This window comes from Seriola aureovittata, chromosome 4, assembly GCF_021018895.1.
Source record: "Seriola aureovittata isolate HTS-2021-v1 ecotype China chromosome 4, ASM2101889v1, whole genome shotgun sequence".
Classification (NCBI taxonomy): domain Eukaryota; kingdom Metazoa; phylum Chordata; class Actinopteri; order Carangiformes; family Carangidae; genus Seriola; species Seriola aureovittata.
Window position 1 is genome coordinate 1,348,313 of NC_079367.1, and position 14,308 is coordinate 1,362,620.

Genomic DNA, 14,308 nt, shown 5'->3' on the forward strand with positions numbered 1-14,308 from the left:
CGAGATCGGACGAGATCGGGCGTGTTCAGAGTGGTATGGCCGTAAGCGAGAGGGAGCGCGACAAATACCCTCTTTAAACATGACGATCATGTCCTTCATGCACGAAGCTACGTGTTTATGTCTAGCGCAGGAGCCTTTCCTTTTCAGCGTTTGCTTGTTGCTTTGGCTCTCAACATGTCAACTTTGTAACATTTTAATACAAAAGTGTCTTTACATTGTGATCTGTGCTGTCCCGTCCCCAAAAGTGCAGCCAGGTGCAGAGTAACAGGTTGTTGAAGCAGGAGCAGCAGCGTCCTCTGCTGATTGCAAAGAGATGCCAAAAAGCTTACAGCACCTGGTATTCCCAGGCGGTCTCCCATCCAAGTACTAACCAGGCCCGACCCTGCTTGGCTTCCGAGATCGGACGAGATCGGGCGTGTTCAGAGTGGTATGGCCGTAAGCGAGAGGGAGCGCGACAAATACCCTCTTTAAACATGACGATCATGTCCTTCATGCACGAAGCTACGTGTTTATGTCTAGCGCAGGAGCCTTTCCTTTTCAGCGTTTGCTTGTTGCTTTGGCTCTCAACATGTCAACTTTGTAACATTTTAATACAAAAGTGTCTTTACATTGTGATCTGTGCTGTCCCGTCCCCAAAAGTGCAGCCAGGTGCAGAGTAACAGGTTGTTGAAGCAGGAGCAGCAGCGTCCTCTGCTGATTGCAAAGAGATGCCAAAAAGCTTACAGCACCTGGTATTCCCAGGCGGTCTCCCATCCAAGTACTAACCAGGCCCGACCCTGCTTGGCTTCGAGATCGGACGAGATCGGGCGTGTTCAGAGTGGTATGGCCGTAAGCGAGAGGGAGCGCGACAAATACCCTCTTTAAACATGACGATCATGTCCTTCATGCACGAAGCTACGTGTTTATGTCTAGCGCAGGAGCCTTTCCTTTTCAGCGTTTGCTTGTTGCTTTGGCTCTCAACATGTCAACTTTGTAACATTTTAATACAAAAGTGTCTTTACATTGTGATCTGTGCTGTCCCGTCCCCAAAAGTGCAGCCAGGTGCAGAGTAACAGGTTGTTGAAGCAGGAGCAGCAGCGTCCTCTGCTGATTGCAAAGAGATGCCAAAAAGCTTACAGCACCTGGTATTCCCAGGCGGTCTCCCATCCAAGTACTAACCAGGCCCGACCCTGCTTGGCTTCCGAGATCGGGCGTGTTCAGAGTGGTATGGCCGTAAGCGAGAGGGAGCGCGACAAATACCCTCTTTAAACATGACGATCATGTCCTTCATGCACGAAGCTACGTGTTTATGTCTAGCGCAGGAGCCTTTCCTTTTCAGCGTTTGCTTGTTGCTTTGGCTCTCAACATGTCAACTTTGTAACATTTTAATACAAAAGTGTCTTTACATTGTGATCTGTGCTGTCCGTCCCCAAAAGTGCAGCCAGGTGCAGAGTAACAGGTTGTTGAAGCAGGAGCAGCAGCGTCCTCTGCTGATTGCAAAGAGATGCCAAAAAGCTTACAGCACCTGGTATTCCCAGGCGGTCTCCCATCCAAGTACTAACCAGGCCCGACCCTGCTTGGCTTCGAGATCGGACGAGATCGGGCGTGTTCAGAGTGGTATGGCCGTAAGCGAGAGGGAGCGCGACAAATACCCTCTTTAAACATGACGATCATGTCCTTCATGCACGAAGCTACGTGTTTATGTCTAGCGCAGGAGCCTTTCCTTTTCAGCGTTTGCTTGTTGCTTTGGCTCTCAACATGTCAACTTTGTAACATTTTAATACAAAAGTGTCTTTACATTGTGATCTGTGCTGTCCCGTCCCCAAAAGTGCAGCCAGGTGCAGAGTAACAGGTTGTTGAAGCAGGAGCAGCAGCGTCCTCTGCTGATTGCAAAGAGATGCCAAAAAGCTTACAGCACCTGGTATTCCCAGGCGGTCTCCCATCCAAGTACTAACCAGGCCCGACCCTGCTTGGCTTCCGAGATCGGACGAGATCGGGCGTGTTCAGAGTGGTATGGCCGTAAGCGAGAGGGAGCGCGACAAATACCCTCTTTAAACATGACGATCATGTCCTTCATGCACGAAGCTACGTGTTTATGTCTAGCGCAGGAGCCTTTCCTTTTCAGCGTTTGCTTGTTGCTTTGGCTCTCAACATGTCAACTTTGTAACATTTTAATACAAAAGTGTCTTTACATTGTGATCTGTGCTGTCCCGTCCCCAAAAGTGCAGCCAGGTGCAGAGTAACAGGTTGTTGAAGCAGGAGCAGCAGCGTCCTCTGCTGATTGCAAAGAGATGCCAAAAAGCTTACAGCACCTGGTATTCCCAGGCGGTCTCCCATCCAAGTACTAACCAGGCCCGACCCTGCTTGGCTTCCGAGATCGGACGAGATCGGGCGTGTTCAGAGTGGTATGGCCGTAAGCGAGAGGGAGCGCGACAAATACCCTCTTTAAACATGACGATCATGTCCTTCATGCACGAAGCTACGTGTTTATGTCTAGCGCAGGAGCCTTTCCTTTTCAGCGTTTGCTTGTTGCTTTGGCTCTCAACATGTCAACTTTGTAACATTTTAATACAAAAGTGTCTTTACATTGTGATCTGTGCTGTCCCCAAAAGTGCAGCCAGGTGCAGAGTAACAGGTTGTTGAAGCAGGAGCAGCAGCGTCCTCTGCTGATTGCAAAGAGATGCGAAAAAGCTTACAGCACCTGGTATTCCCAGGCGGTCTCCCATCCAAGTACTAACCAGGCCCGACCCTGCTTGGCTTCCGAGATCGGGCGTGTTCAGAGTGGTATGGCCGTAAGCGAGAGGGAGCGCGACAAATACCCTCTTTAAACATGACGATCATGTCCTTCATGCACGAAGCTACGTGTTTATGTCTAGCGCAGGAGCCTTTCCTTTTCAGCGTTTGCTTGTTGCTTTGGCTCTCAACATGTCAACTTTGTAACATTTTAATACAAAAGTGTCTTTACATTGTGATCTGTGCTGTCCGTCCCCAAAAGTGCAGCCAGGTGCAGAGTAACAGGTTGTTGAAGCAGGAGCAGCAGCGTCTCTGCTGATTGCAAAGAGATGCGAAAAAGCTTACAGCACCTGGTATTCCCAGGCGGTCTCCCATCCAAGTACTAACCAGGCCGACCCTGCTTGGCTTCCGAGATCGGACGAGATCGGGCGCGTTCAGAGTGGTATGGCCGTAAGCGAGAGGGAGCGCGACAAATACCCTCTTTAAACATGACGATCATGTCCTTCATGCACGAAGCTAGGTGTTTATGTCTAGCGCAGGAGCCTTTCCTTTTCAGCGTTTGCTTGTTGCTTTGGCTCTCAACATGTCAACTTTGTAACATTTTAATACAAAAGTGTCTTTACATTGTGATCTGTGCTGTCCCCAAAAGTGCAGCCAGGTGCAGAGTAACAGGTTGTTGAAGCAGGAGCAGCAGCGTCCTCTGCTGATTGCAAAGAGATGCGAAAAAGCTTACAGCACCTGGTATTCCCAGGCGGTCTCCCATCCAAGTACTAACCAGGCCCGACCCTGCTTGGCTTCCGAGATCGGACGAGATCGGGCGTGTTCAGAGTGGTATGGCCGTAAGCGAGAGGGAGCGCGACAAATACCCTCTTTAAACATGATGATCATGTCCTTCATGCACGAAGCTAGGTGTTTATGTCTAGCGCAGGAGCCTTTCCTTTTCAGCGTTTGCTTGTTGCTTTGGCTCTCAACATGTCAACTTTGTAACATTTTAATACAAAAGTGTCTTTACATTGTGATCTGTGCTGTCCCCAAAAGTGCAGCCAGGTGCAGAGTAACAGGTTGTTGAAGCAGGAGCAGCAGCGTCCTCTGCTGATTGCAAAGAGATGCGAAAAAGCTTACAGCACCTGGTATTCCCAGGCGGTCTCCCATCCAAGTACTAACCAGGCCGACCCTGCTTGGCTTCCGAGATCGGACGAGATCGGGCGTGTTCAGAGTGGTATGGCCGTAAGCGAGAGGGAGCGCGACAAATACCCTCTTTAAACATGATGATCATGTCCTTCATGCACGAAGCTACGTGTTTATGTCTAGCGCAGGAGCCTTTCCTTTTCAGCGTTTGCTTGTTGCTTTGGCTCTCAACATGTCAACTTTGTAACATTTTAATACAAAAGTGTCTTTACATTGTGATCTGTGCTGTCCCCAAAAGTGCAGCCAGGTGCAGAGTAACAGGTTGTTGAAGCAGGAGCAGCAGCGTCCTCTGCTGATTGCAAAGAGATGCCAAAAAGCTTACAGCACCTGGTATTCCCAGGCGGTCTCCCATCCAAGTACTAACCAGGCCCGACCCTGCTTGGCTTCCGAGATCGGACGAGATCGGGCGTGTTCAGAGTGGTATGGCCGTAAGCGAGAGGGAGCGCGACAAATACCCTCTTTAAACATGATGATCATGTCCTTCATGCACGAAGCTACGTGTTTATGTCTAGCGCAGGAGCCTTTCCTTTTCAGCGTTTGCTTGTTGCTTTGGCTCTCAACATGTCAACTTTGTAACATTTTAATACAAAAGTGTCTTTACATTGTGATCTGTGCTGTCCCCAAAAGTGCAGCCAGGTGCAGAGTAACAGGTTGTTGAAGCAGGAGCAGCAGCGTCCTCTGCTGATTGCAAAGAGATGCGAAAAAGCTTACAGCACCTGGTATTCCCAGGCGGTCTCCCATCCAAGTACTAACCAGGCCCGACCCTGCTTGGCTTCCGAGATCGGACGAGATCGGGCGTGTTCAGAGTGGTATGGCCGTAAGCGAGAGGGAGCGCGACAAATACCCTCTTTAAACATGACGATCATGTCCTTCATGCACGAAGCTAGGTGTTTATGTCTAGCGCAGGAGCCTTTCCTTTTCAGCGTTTGCTTGTTGCTTTGGCTCTCAACATGTCAACTTTGTAACATTTTAATACAAAAGTGTCTTTACATTGTGATCTGTGCTGTCCCGTCCCCAAAAGTGCAGCCAGGTGCAGAGTAACAGGTTGTTGAAGCAGGAGCAGCAGCGTCCTCTGCTGATTGCAAAGAGATGCCAAAAAGCTTACAGCACCTGGTATTCCCAGGCGGTCTCCCATCCAAGTACTAACCAGGCCCGACCCTGCTTGGCTTCCGAGATCGGACGAGATCGGGCGTGTTCAGAGTGGTATGGCCGTAAGCGAGAGGGAGCGCGACAAATACCCTCTTTAAACATGATGATCATGTCCTTCATGCACGAAGCTAGGTGTTTATGTCTAGCGCAGGAGCCTTTCCTTTTCAGCGTTTGCTTGTTGCTTTGGCTCTCAACATGTCAACTTTGTAACATTTTAATACAAAAGTGTCTTTACATTGTGATCTGTGCTGTCCCCAAAAGTGCAGCCAGGTGCAGAGTAACAGGTTGTTGAAGCAGGAGCAGCAGCGTCCTCTGCTGATTGCAAAGAGATGCCAAAAAGCTTACAGCACCTGGTATTCCCAGGCGGTCTCCCATCCAAGTACTAACCAGGCCCGACCCTGCTTGGCTTCCGAGATCGGACGAGATCGGGCGCGTTCAGAGTGGTATGGCCGTAAGCGAGAGGGAGCGCGACAAATACCCTCTTTAAACATGATGATCATGTCCTTCATGCACGAAGCTACGTGTTTATGTCTAGCGCAGGAGCCTTTCCTTTTCAGCGTTTGCTTGTTGCTTTGGCTCTCAACATGTCAACTTTGTAACATTTTAATACAAAAGTGTCTTTACATTGTGATCTGTGCTGTCCCCAAAAGTGCAGCCAGGTGCAGAGTAACAGGTTGTTGAAGCAGGAGCAGCAGCGTCCTCTGCTGATTGCAAAGAGATGCGAAAAAGCTTACAGCACCTGGTATTCCCAGGCGGTCTCCCATCCAAGTACTAACCAGGCCCGACCCTGCTTGGCTTCCGAGATCGGACGAGATCGGGCGTGTTCAGAGTGGTATGGCCGTAAGCGAGAGGGAGCGCGACAAATACCCTCTTTAAACATGACGATCATGTCCTTCATGCACGAAGCTACGTGTTTATGTCTAGCGCAGGAGCCTTTCCTTTTCAGCGTTTGCTTGTTGCTTTGGCTCTCAACATGTCAACTTTGTAACATTTTAATACAAAAGTGTCTTTACATTGTGATCTGTGCTGTCCCCAAAAGTGCAGCCAGGTGCAGAGTAACAGGTTGTTGAAGCAGGAGCAGCAGCGTCCTCTGCTGATTGCAAAGAGATGCGAAAAAGCTTACAGCACCTGGTATTCCCAGGCGGTCTCCCATCCAAGTACTAACCAGGCCCGACCCTGCTTGGCTTCCGAGATCGGACGAGATCGGGCGTGTTCAGAGTGGTATGGCCGTAAGCGAGAGGGAGCGCGACAAATACCCTCTTTAAACATGACGATCATGTCCTTCATGCACGAAGCTACGTGTTTATGTCTAGCGCAGGAGCCTTTCCTTTTCAGCGTTTGCTTGTTGCTTTGGCTCTCAACATGTCAACTTTGTAACATTTTAATACAAAAGTGTCTTTACATTGTGATCTGTGCTGTCCCCAAAAGTGCAGCCAGGTGCAGAGTAACAGGTTGTTGAAGCAGGAGCAGCAGCGTCCTCTGCTGATTGCAAAGAGATGCGAAAAAGCTTACAGCACCTGGTATTCCCAGGCGGTCTCCCATCCAAGTACTAACCAGGCCCGACCCTGCTTGGCTTCCGAGATCGGACGAGATCGGGCGCGTTCAGAGTGGTATGGCCGTAAGCGAGAGGGAGCGCGACAAATACCCTCTTTAAACATGATGATCATGTCCTTCATGCACGAAGCTACGTGTTTATGTCTAGCGCAGGAGCCTTTCCTTTTCAGCGTTTGCTTGTTGCTTTGGCTCTCAACATGTCAACTTTGTAACATTTTAATACAAAAGTGTCTTTACATTGTGATCTGTGCTGTCCCCAAAAGTGCAGCCAGGTGCAGAGTAACAGGTTGTTGAAGCAGGAGCAGCAGCGTCCTCTGCTGATTGCAAAGAGATGCGAAAAAGCTTACAGCACCTGGTATTCCCAGGCGGTCTCCCATCCAAGTACTAACCAGGCCCGACCCTGCTTGGCTTCCGAGATCGGACGAGATCGGGCGTGTTCAGAGTGGTATGGCCGTAAGCGAGAGGGAGCGCGACAAATACCCTCTTTAAACATGACGATCATGTCCTTCATGCACGAAGCTACGTGTTTATGTCTAGCGCAGGAGCCTTTCCTTTTCAGCGTTTGCTTGTTGCTTTGGCTCTCAACATGTCAACTTTGTAACATTTTAATACAAAAGTGTCTTTACATTGTGATCTGTGCTGTCCCCAAAAGTGCAGCCAGGTGCAGAGTAACAGGTTGTTGAAGCAGGAGCAGCAGCGTCCTCTGCTGATTGCAAAGAGATGCCAAAAAGCTTACAGCACCTGGTATTCCCAGGCGGTCTCCCATCCAAGTACTAACCAGGCCCGACCCTGCTTGGCTTCCGAGATCGGACGAGATCGGGCGTGTTCAGAGTGGTATGGCCGTAAGCGAGAGGGAGCGCGACAAATACCCTCTTTAAACATGATGATCATGTCCTTCATGCACGAAGCTACGTGTTTATGTCTAGCGCAGGAGCCTTTCCTTTTCAGCGTTTGCTTGTTGCTTTGGCTCTCAACATGTCAACTTTGTAACATTTTAATACAAAAGTGTCTTTACATTGTGATCTGTGCTGTCCCCAAAAGTGCAGCCAGGTGCAGAGTAACAGGTTGTTGAAGCAGGAGCAGCAGCGTCCTCTGCTGATTGCAAAGAGATGCCAAAAAGCTTACAGCACCTGGTATTCCCAGGCGGTCTCCCATCCAAGTACTAACCAGGCCCGACCCTGCTTGGCTTCCGAGATCGGACGAGATCGGGCGCGTTCAGAGTGGTATGGCCGTAAGCGAGAGGGAGCGCGACAAATACCCTCTTTAAACATGATGATCATGTCCTTCATGCACGAAGCTACGTGTTTATGTCTAGCGCAGGAGCCTTTCCTTTTCAGCGTTTGCTTGTTGCTTTGGCTCTCAACATGTCAACTTTGTAACATTTTAATACAAAAGTGTCTTTACATTGTGATCTGTGCTGTCCCCAAAAGTGCAGCCAGGTGCAGAAAAAGATAAAGATCGTTATCGCTGTAACGGTAAACATTCACCTGAGGACTGTCAGTTCAAAAAGGAAAAGTGTCATGCCTGTGGAATAACTGGACACATAGCTCGAGCGTGTCGCAATAAGAAAAAGTTAAATGCTGACAGTAGAAATGACAGAAGGCCCAGAGCAATTGGAAGACGCTACACACAGGAGAGAAAAGTGCATTATTGTTCTCCCAGAGTGGCAGAAGGGAGTGATGAAGACGAACAGCCATTATCTTTGTATAATGTCTGGTGCGAAGATGAAGAGGAGGCAGTGCCCCCTTACAAGGTATGCATGACTCTAAATGGTGAACCAGTGATATTTGAAGTGGATACAGGATGTGGACTCACCATAATGACTATGAAAGCATTCAAAGAAAAAGTGAAAAATGCCCCTCCATTAAAGAAAACTCGCCTGAAGTTGAAAACTTATACAAAACAAAAGATAAAGGTGCTGGGGAAAGCATATGTGAAAGTGAATTACAAACAGCAAGAAAAGATATTGCCCATAATAGTAGTTAAAGGCACAGGTCCAAACTTATTGGGAAGATGGTGGTTGAAGCATGTTAAATTGGACTGGGCTGAAATAAAGCACCTTGCACACCACCCACAGTCTCTTTTTTTATTTTTTTTTTTTTTTTTATTATCAAAAATATAGCACGATTCTTATTTTACATACATTTAAAGGGCAGACAAACATTAATAAATGAATTGAAAACAAAATATGACCTCCGTGTACAAACCCACCCCTCCTTCAAAACAAAAGACACACAGCCACAATAACACTGAGTGCAAAAAAAAAGAGTTATGGTTCTGTCTAATAAATAAAATATAATAAACCAACATAAAACAACCAGCGCGAAGCTATGATTCTACCTATTTAACAAAATAAACCAACATAAAACAACCAGCGCAAAGCTATGATTCTGCTTAGTAAACACAAAATACACAAAGTACACACACATAAGACAAACAGTTCTGCTTACAAAAAAAACCTTATATGTTAATAGTGATTGTATTGTTTTCTGTGAATCTGATCAAGCTGTTATGTCTGCTGAAATGTTTATCGAATACGACTGGGTCTGCTGTAAATACTGTTTTGAGATGTGTTGAAACTGTGTTTTTGAAGAAGTGTATGATATTTATGGTTTTCTTGTCGTAGAGTGCAATGTTCCTTCTTATCCATATGGCTTTCCTGGCTATTGTGAGGATTGTGTTTATGAGTGTTATGTTTTGTTTTGCATGTTTTTTGTGAGCCCAAATGTCCAGTTCCATTTCCAGTCTACATTCCTGTGTGGTGTGTAATTACAGTGTGTTTTCAGTATTGTTTTGACTAAGTTTTGTAAAGGTATGGTGTGTGTACATGAAAAAAGTAAGTGATCTAAATCTTCTGGTTGGTTATTACAAACTGCACATGTCCGTGAATACTTATCTTTGTTGATCTGGTGTAGTCTGATTCCGGTGTATATTCTTCTGTGCCTTATGTTGTAGTCCATGCTTATTGTCTTGCTGTCCATTAGTGGTGTGTCCAAAAAAGTCCATATTGAAGAGATGTCCATGTCCGGGTATGATGTTTTCCAGTGTTTTTCTGCTGTGGGGGGCCTTTGAATATGTTGGATGAGCAACCGGTACCAGGTCCTTGTTTTTATTCCCTTTAAGTCATTCTCCTTGTCCTTTATTTTGTGCTGGAACTGGGGAAGGGCGGCTCCGTTTCCCCTCTCTTTTTGTTTTAAAAGGTCACGCCATGTAGGGTCAAGGGCCTGTTCAAATTTCCCCTTTAGTTTTCTTACATTTTCTTTTCTATAATTAACCTTCTTTGTTTTCAGTTTCTCACACACTAAATTGACATTAAAACACCCGCTCCCATCCACTACATCACCCACCCTGGTCAACCCAGCGGCTCTCATAGGGCCGCTGATTAGAACCCTTCCCCCACACATGAAAAAAGGACAGTCAAGGAGAGGTAACTGCAGCACATGCTCTTTATTACTGCACTTAGGCCAGAGGTGGGGCAGAATTTTGTCCCATGCCTCAAGTACCTCCTGGTAGAAGCCAGGTAGGCGGCTTCTGGCCATCCCGGGAAGGAGGGCGCACAGGTTGTACGCGTCTCTCTCCCCGTAATCGGCCAGGTAGCTCGCCATCCAGTCCTCCCAGGGGTACTGCCGTTCCAAGTCAAGAAAATTCCTAATAATTTTGACCCTGAGTGCGTCTTTTTTTGCACTGATGTCAATTAGTCCTAGACCCCCCTCCCTTTTATTAGAAATTAGCACACTGTGAGCAATCGAATTTCCCTTTCCTCCATAGGAAGGAGGAGATTGCTGCTTTCAGTGAATTTAGGGCCCATTGCGGCAGCTCACAGGTTCCCAAAATGTGATTGATTTTTGACAGTATCAGAGCATTAACTACAATTACCTTTCCTTTCAATGTCAAACCCCTACTCTTCCATAAATTTAAAATATTCTGTATTTTCCCTAAAACTTCCCTCCACCCTCTGTCCCTATCCTCACCCTCGTGCCCCCCTATATACACTCCCAGTATCTTCCTGCACCCATTGTTCACACAAAAACCCCATTTATTTACAATGTTTTGATCCTGTCCTAATGTTCCTAACTCTGATTTGTGAATGTTGATTTTGGCTCCTGATGCTGCACTGTATGTTTTGAAGTGATCTAAAATTCTGTCTATACATTCCCCTGATTTAACTGTGATGGTTATGTCGTCTGCATACTGGGTTATTTTAACTGTTCTGTTTGCTGGTGTGTTTATTCCTAAAATATGTTTGTCTTGTAGTATTGCTTGTGCTAGTGGTTCTGTTACTATACTGTAAAGCAGGGCTGACAGAGGGCAGCCCTGCCTTACTGATCTTCCTATCCTAAAGCTATCTGTTAAAAAACCCATTACATTTAATTACACTCCGAGCATCTGTATACAATAATTTCACCCATTCAATAAACCCGTCACCATAACCCATTTTCCCCAATACCTTGAACAGAAAATTGTGCTCCACCCTGTCAAAAGCTTTTTCTAAGTCTATTGTGAGCAAATGGCCCCCCTGTACCTTCATCCCTCTTACTGTGTCTCTGATTGTGTGTAATGAGTCCTGTATATCTCGGTTTGGGATGCTATATGCTTGATTTGTGCTAATTACTTGATCTAATGTTTGTTTCAGTCTATTTGCCAGTGTTTTTGTCAAAATTTTGTAATCTGTGTTTAGAAGGCTTATGGGTCTGTAGTTGCTTATGTTGTTCCTGTCTCCTTTGTTCTTATATATTAAAGTTATAATACCTTTTGTGAATGATTCTGGTGTCCGTTTATTTGTCCTGAATTGCTTGATAGAGGTCCAGCAACAGGGGGGCCATCTGCTCACTGAAAGCCATGTAGAAGTCGGCCGTTAGGCCGTCACTTCCTGGACTTTTGTTTTTGTTTAGATTTTTGATTGCGTTTTCTATTTCTTTTATCGTTAATTTGCTATCACACCACATTTTATCTTCCTTGTTTATCTTCCTGTCTATGTAAGAGATTATTTCTTCAGTTTTCCTTATATCGCTGCCTTCTTTTTTGAACAGGTTTTTGTAGTATTCTGTTATGATTTCGAGTATTTTTATCTTGTCTTTTTGGATGTTATTGTCTTTATCTTTCAGTTCTTCAATTATGGTTTTCTTCTGTTTTTGTTTTTCTAGCCCCAAAAAAAACGCTGTACATTTTTCCCCCTCTACTAAATTTTGAAACCTGCATCTAATTGCTGCCCCTTTGCATTTTTTTCTTTCTATATTATTTAATTGATTTTTATATAATTCATACTTCCCACAGTCTCTATTTCCTTGGTTATCTAGTAATATCAGTTCATCTTCTAGTTTCTTCCTGATGTTTTGTTCTTCCTGTTTTTCTTTCCATCTTTCCTCTTTACTAAAATTAATACTTAATCTTTTGATTCTTTCTTTTACAGTATCCCATTTTTCTATATAATTATTATCTATTAGCATTTCTGTTCTTGCATAATTCAGTAGTTTTTTTATTTTTTTTATATATACTGGGTTTGATAGGAGACTGGAGTTAAGACACCAGGAGCCTCCTCCCTGATCTCTCCCCCTGTCCCCAGCTGACACACCACTGTGGCGTGGTCACTCCAAGAATTGAAAGAATAAGATACTCTTTTAATTTGCTTAATTGTATCAGTTGCAGCCAGGCATAGGTCAATTCTTGATTGTTTTAGCTTCCCTTTTACTATCTGCCTCCTGGAAAATTCTCTTTTAAATTTGTTTTCTATTCTCCATATATCTAATAAATTATAATTGTGCATTAATTCATATAATGTGAATCTACTCATATCATTTTTATATACATTATTAACTGAGATATCGGCTTTTGATAACACAGTATTAAAATCTCCTATGATTATTGTTCTATTATTTATTCATCTACCTAATTTGTTAAACATTTCTTTCCTCTCCTTTTCACAGTTACTGGCATATATATTAATTATTCTAAAGGTACTATTATTTACTATCATATCTATAATTAATATTCTACCTTCATTATCCTTATATATTAGTTTACTATTTTCTATCATATTAGTATTTATTATAGTAGCTATTCCACATGATTTTGTTGGGACTCAGTCATTCAATAGACCAAATGTTTCTTTGCTCCACTGGACAAAGGAATTCACACCCCACAGTTCCTCACGGTTCACACCTGGGGATGACCCTTCCCCCCCATGGACCCCACTGGCCAGCCAGTGTGGGCCAGCGTGTGACATGTGACCCCCTAAGGTGTCACAAACAAAACCAGTCTTCTAGACCCCTTCTCACTCTCTTCCCTTCTTGGCTTCCGAGATCGGACGAGATCGGGCGCGTTCAGAGTGGTATGGCCGTAAGCGAGAGGGAGCGCGACAAATACCCTCTTTAAACATGACGATCATGTCCTTCATGCACGAAGCTACGTGTTTCTGTCTAGCGCAGGAGCCTTTCCTTTTCAGCGTTTGCTTGTTGCTTTGGCTCTCAACATGTCAACTTTGTAACATTTTAATACAAAAGTGTCTTTACATTGTGATCTGTGCTGTCCCCAAAAGTGCAGCCAGGTGCAGAGTAACAGGTTGTTGAAGCAGGAGCAGCAGCGTCCTCTGCTGATTGCAAAGAGATGCCAAAAAGCTTACAGCACTGGTATTCCCAGGCGGTCTCCCATCCAAGTACTAACCAGGCCCGACCCTGCTTGGCTTCCGAGATCGGACGAGATCGGGCGCGTTCAGAGTGGTATGGCCGTAAGCGAGAGGGAGCGCGACAAATACCCTCTTTAAACATGACGATCATGTCCTTCATGCACGAAGCTACGTGTTTATGTCTAGCGCAGGAGCCTTTCCTTTTCAGCGTTTGCTTGTTGCTTTGGCTCTCAACATGTCAACTTTGTAACATTTTAATACAAAAGTGTCTTTACATTGTGATCTGTGCTGTCCCCAAAAGTGCAGCCAGGTGCAGAGTAACAGGTTGTTGAAGCAGGAGCAGCAGCGTCCTCTGCTGATTGCAAAGAGATGCCAAAAAGCTTACAGCACCTGGTATTCCCAGGCGGTCTCCCATCCAAGTACTAACCAGGCCCGACCCTGCTTGGCTTCCGAGATCGGGCGTGTTCAGAGTGGTATGGCCGTAAGCGAGAGGGAGCGCGACAAATACCCTCTTTAAACATGACGATCATGTCCTTCATGCACGAAGCTACGTGTTTCTGTCTAGCGCAGGAGCCTTTCCTTTTCAGCGTTTGCTTGTTGCTTTGGCTCTCAACATGTCAACTTTGTAACATTTTAATACAAAAGTGTCTTTACATTGTGATCTGTGCTGTCCCCAAAAGTGCAGCCAGGTGCAGAGTAACAGGTTGTTGAAGCAGGAGCAGCAGCGTCCTCTGCTGATTGCAAAGAGATGCCAAAAAGCTTACAGCACCTGGTATTCCCAGGCGGTCTCCCATCCAAGTACTAACCAGGCCCGACCCTGCTTGGCTTCCGAGATCGGACGAGATCGGGCGTGTTCAGAGTGGTATGGCCGTAAGCGAGAGGGAGCGCGACAAATACCCTCTTTAAACATGACGATCATGTCCTTCATGCACGAAGCTACGTGTTTCTGTCTAGCGCAGGAGCCTTTCCTTTTCAGCGTTTGCTTGTTGCTTTGGCTCTCAACATGTCAACTTTGTAACATTTTAATACAAAAGTGTCTTTACATTGTGATCTGTGCTGTCCCGTCCCCAAAAGTGCAGCCAG

The 14,308-nt window shown here is 45.7% G+C and overlaps 21 non-coding genes and 3 pseudogenes across 21 annotated transcripts in view; all 24 read right to left on the minus strand.

Annotated features, from left to right (window-relative positions):
* The window catches only part of LOC130168549 (5S ribosomal RNA), a 119-nt gene extending 72 nt beyond the window's left edge, over positions 1-47 (minus strand). Inside the window, exon 1 of the ribosomal RNA XR_008827567.1 lies at positions 1-47. This exon is cut by the window's left edge and continues 72 nt beyond it. This is a non-coding gene — a ribosomal RNA (5S ribosomal RNA).
* A 275-nt stretch (positions 48-322) lies between these two features.
* On the minus strand, positions 323-441 carry LOC130168551 (5S ribosomal RNA). Its single transcript, XR_008827569.1, has one exon. It is a non-coding gene; the product is annotated as a 5S ribosomal RNA (ribosomal RNA).
* A 275-nt stretch (positions 442-716) lies between these two features.
* Positions 717-834, minus strand: LOC130168626 (5S ribosomal RNA). The gene has a single exon (XR_008827642.1). It is a non-coding gene; the product is annotated as a 5S ribosomal RNA (ribosomal RNA).
* Positions 835-1,109: 275 nt separating this feature from the next.
* Positions 1,110-1,218, minus strand: LOC130168678 (5S ribosomal RNA; annotated as a pseudogene).
* A 274-nt stretch (positions 1,219-1,492) lies between these two features.
* LOC130168627 (5S ribosomal RNA) lies at positions 1,493-1,610 on the minus strand. Its single transcript, XR_008827643.1, has one exon. It is a non-coding gene; the product is annotated as a 5S ribosomal RNA (ribosomal RNA).
* Positions 1,611-1,885: 275 nt separating this feature from the next.
* Positions 1,886-2,004, minus strand: LOC130168552 (5S ribosomal RNA). Its single transcript, XR_008827570.1, has one exon. It is a non-coding gene; the product is annotated as a 5S ribosomal RNA (ribosomal RNA).
* A 275-nt stretch (positions 2,005-2,279) lies between these two features.
* On the minus strand, positions 2,280-2,398 carry LOC130168553 (5S ribosomal RNA). The gene has a single exon (XR_008827571.1). It is a non-coding gene; the product is annotated as a 5S ribosomal RNA (ribosomal RNA).
* Positions 2,399-2,668: 270 nt separating this feature from the next.
* On the minus strand, positions 2,669-2,777 carry LOC130168679 (5S ribosomal RNA; annotated as a pseudogene).
* Positions 2,778-3,050: 273 nt separating this feature from the next.
* LOC130168613 (5S ribosomal RNA) lies at positions 3,051-3,168 on the minus strand. Its single transcript, XR_008827629.1, has one exon. It is a non-coding gene; the product is annotated as a 5S ribosomal RNA (ribosomal RNA).
* A 270-nt stretch (positions 3,169-3,438) lies between these two features.
* On the minus strand, positions 3,439-3,557 carry LOC130168554 (5S ribosomal RNA). The gene has a single exon (XR_008827572.1). It is a non-coding gene; the product is annotated as a 5S ribosomal RNA (ribosomal RNA).
* Positions 3,558-3,827: 270 nt separating this feature from the next.
* Positions 3,828-3,945, minus strand: LOC130168621 (5S ribosomal RNA). Its single transcript, XR_008827637.1, has one exon. It is a non-coding gene; the product is annotated as a 5S ribosomal RNA (ribosomal RNA).
* Positions 3,946-4,215: 270 nt separating this feature from the next.
* LOC130168555 (5S ribosomal RNA) lies at positions 4,216-4,334 on the minus strand. Its single transcript, XR_008827573.1, has one exon. It is a non-coding gene; the product is annotated as a 5S ribosomal RNA (ribosomal RNA).
* Positions 4,335-4,604: 270 nt separating this feature from the next.
* Positions 4,605-4,723, minus strand: LOC130168557 (5S ribosomal RNA). The gene has a single exon (XR_008827574.1). It is a non-coding gene; the product is annotated as a 5S ribosomal RNA (ribosomal RNA).
* Positions 4,724-4,998: 275 nt separating this feature from the next.
* On the minus strand, positions 4,999-5,117 carry LOC130168558 (5S ribosomal RNA). Its single transcript, XR_008827575.1, has one exon. It is a non-coding gene; the product is annotated as a 5S ribosomal RNA (ribosomal RNA).
* Positions 5,118-5,387: 270 nt separating this feature from the next.
* Positions 5,388-5,506, minus strand: LOC130168432 (5S ribosomal RNA). Its single transcript, XR_008827456.1, has one exon. It is a non-coding gene; the product is annotated as a 5S ribosomal RNA (ribosomal RNA).
* A 270-nt stretch (positions 5,507-5,776) lies between these two features.
* On the minus strand, positions 5,777-5,895 carry LOC130168559 (5S ribosomal RNA). The gene has a single exon (XR_008827576.1). It is a non-coding gene; the product is annotated as a 5S ribosomal RNA (ribosomal RNA).
* A 270-nt stretch (positions 5,896-6,165) lies between these two features.
* On the minus strand, positions 6,166-6,284 carry LOC130168560 (5S ribosomal RNA). Its single transcript, XR_008827577.1, has one exon. It is a non-coding gene; the product is annotated as a 5S ribosomal RNA (ribosomal RNA).
* Positions 6,285-6,554: 270 nt separating this feature from the next.
* On the minus strand, positions 6,555-6,673 carry LOC130168434 (5S ribosomal RNA). The gene has a single exon (XR_008827458.1). It is a non-coding gene; the product is annotated as a 5S ribosomal RNA (ribosomal RNA).
* Positions 6,674-6,943: 270 nt separating this feature from the next.
* On the minus strand, positions 6,944-7,062 carry LOC130168561 (5S ribosomal RNA). The gene has a single exon (XR_008827578.1). It is a non-coding gene; the product is annotated as a 5S ribosomal RNA (ribosomal RNA).
* A 270-nt stretch (positions 7,063-7,332) lies between these two features.
* LOC130168563 (5S ribosomal RNA) lies at positions 7,333-7,451 on the minus strand. Its single transcript, XR_008827580.1, has one exon. It is a non-coding gene; the product is annotated as a 5S ribosomal RNA (ribosomal RNA).
* Positions 7,452-7,721: 270 nt separating this feature from the next.
* Positions 7,722-7,840, minus strand: LOC130168436 (5S ribosomal RNA). Its single transcript, XR_008827459.1, has one exon. It is a non-coding gene; the product is annotated as a 5S ribosomal RNA (ribosomal RNA).
* A 5,375-nt stretch (positions 7,841-13,215) lies between these two features.
* Positions 13,216-13,333, minus strand: LOC130168607 (5S ribosomal RNA). The gene has a single exon (XR_008827624.1). It is a non-coding gene; the product is annotated as a 5S ribosomal RNA (ribosomal RNA).
* Positions 13,334-13,603: 270 nt separating this feature from the next.
* On the minus strand, positions 13,604-13,712 carry LOC130168680 (5S ribosomal RNA; annotated as a pseudogene).
* Positions 13,713-13,982: 270 nt separating this feature from the next.
* Positions 13,983-14,101, minus strand: LOC130168564 (5S ribosomal RNA). Its single transcript, XR_008827581.1, has one exon. It is a non-coding gene; the product is annotated as a 5S ribosomal RNA (ribosomal RNA).
* Positions 14,102-14,308: the final 207 nt, after the last annotated feature.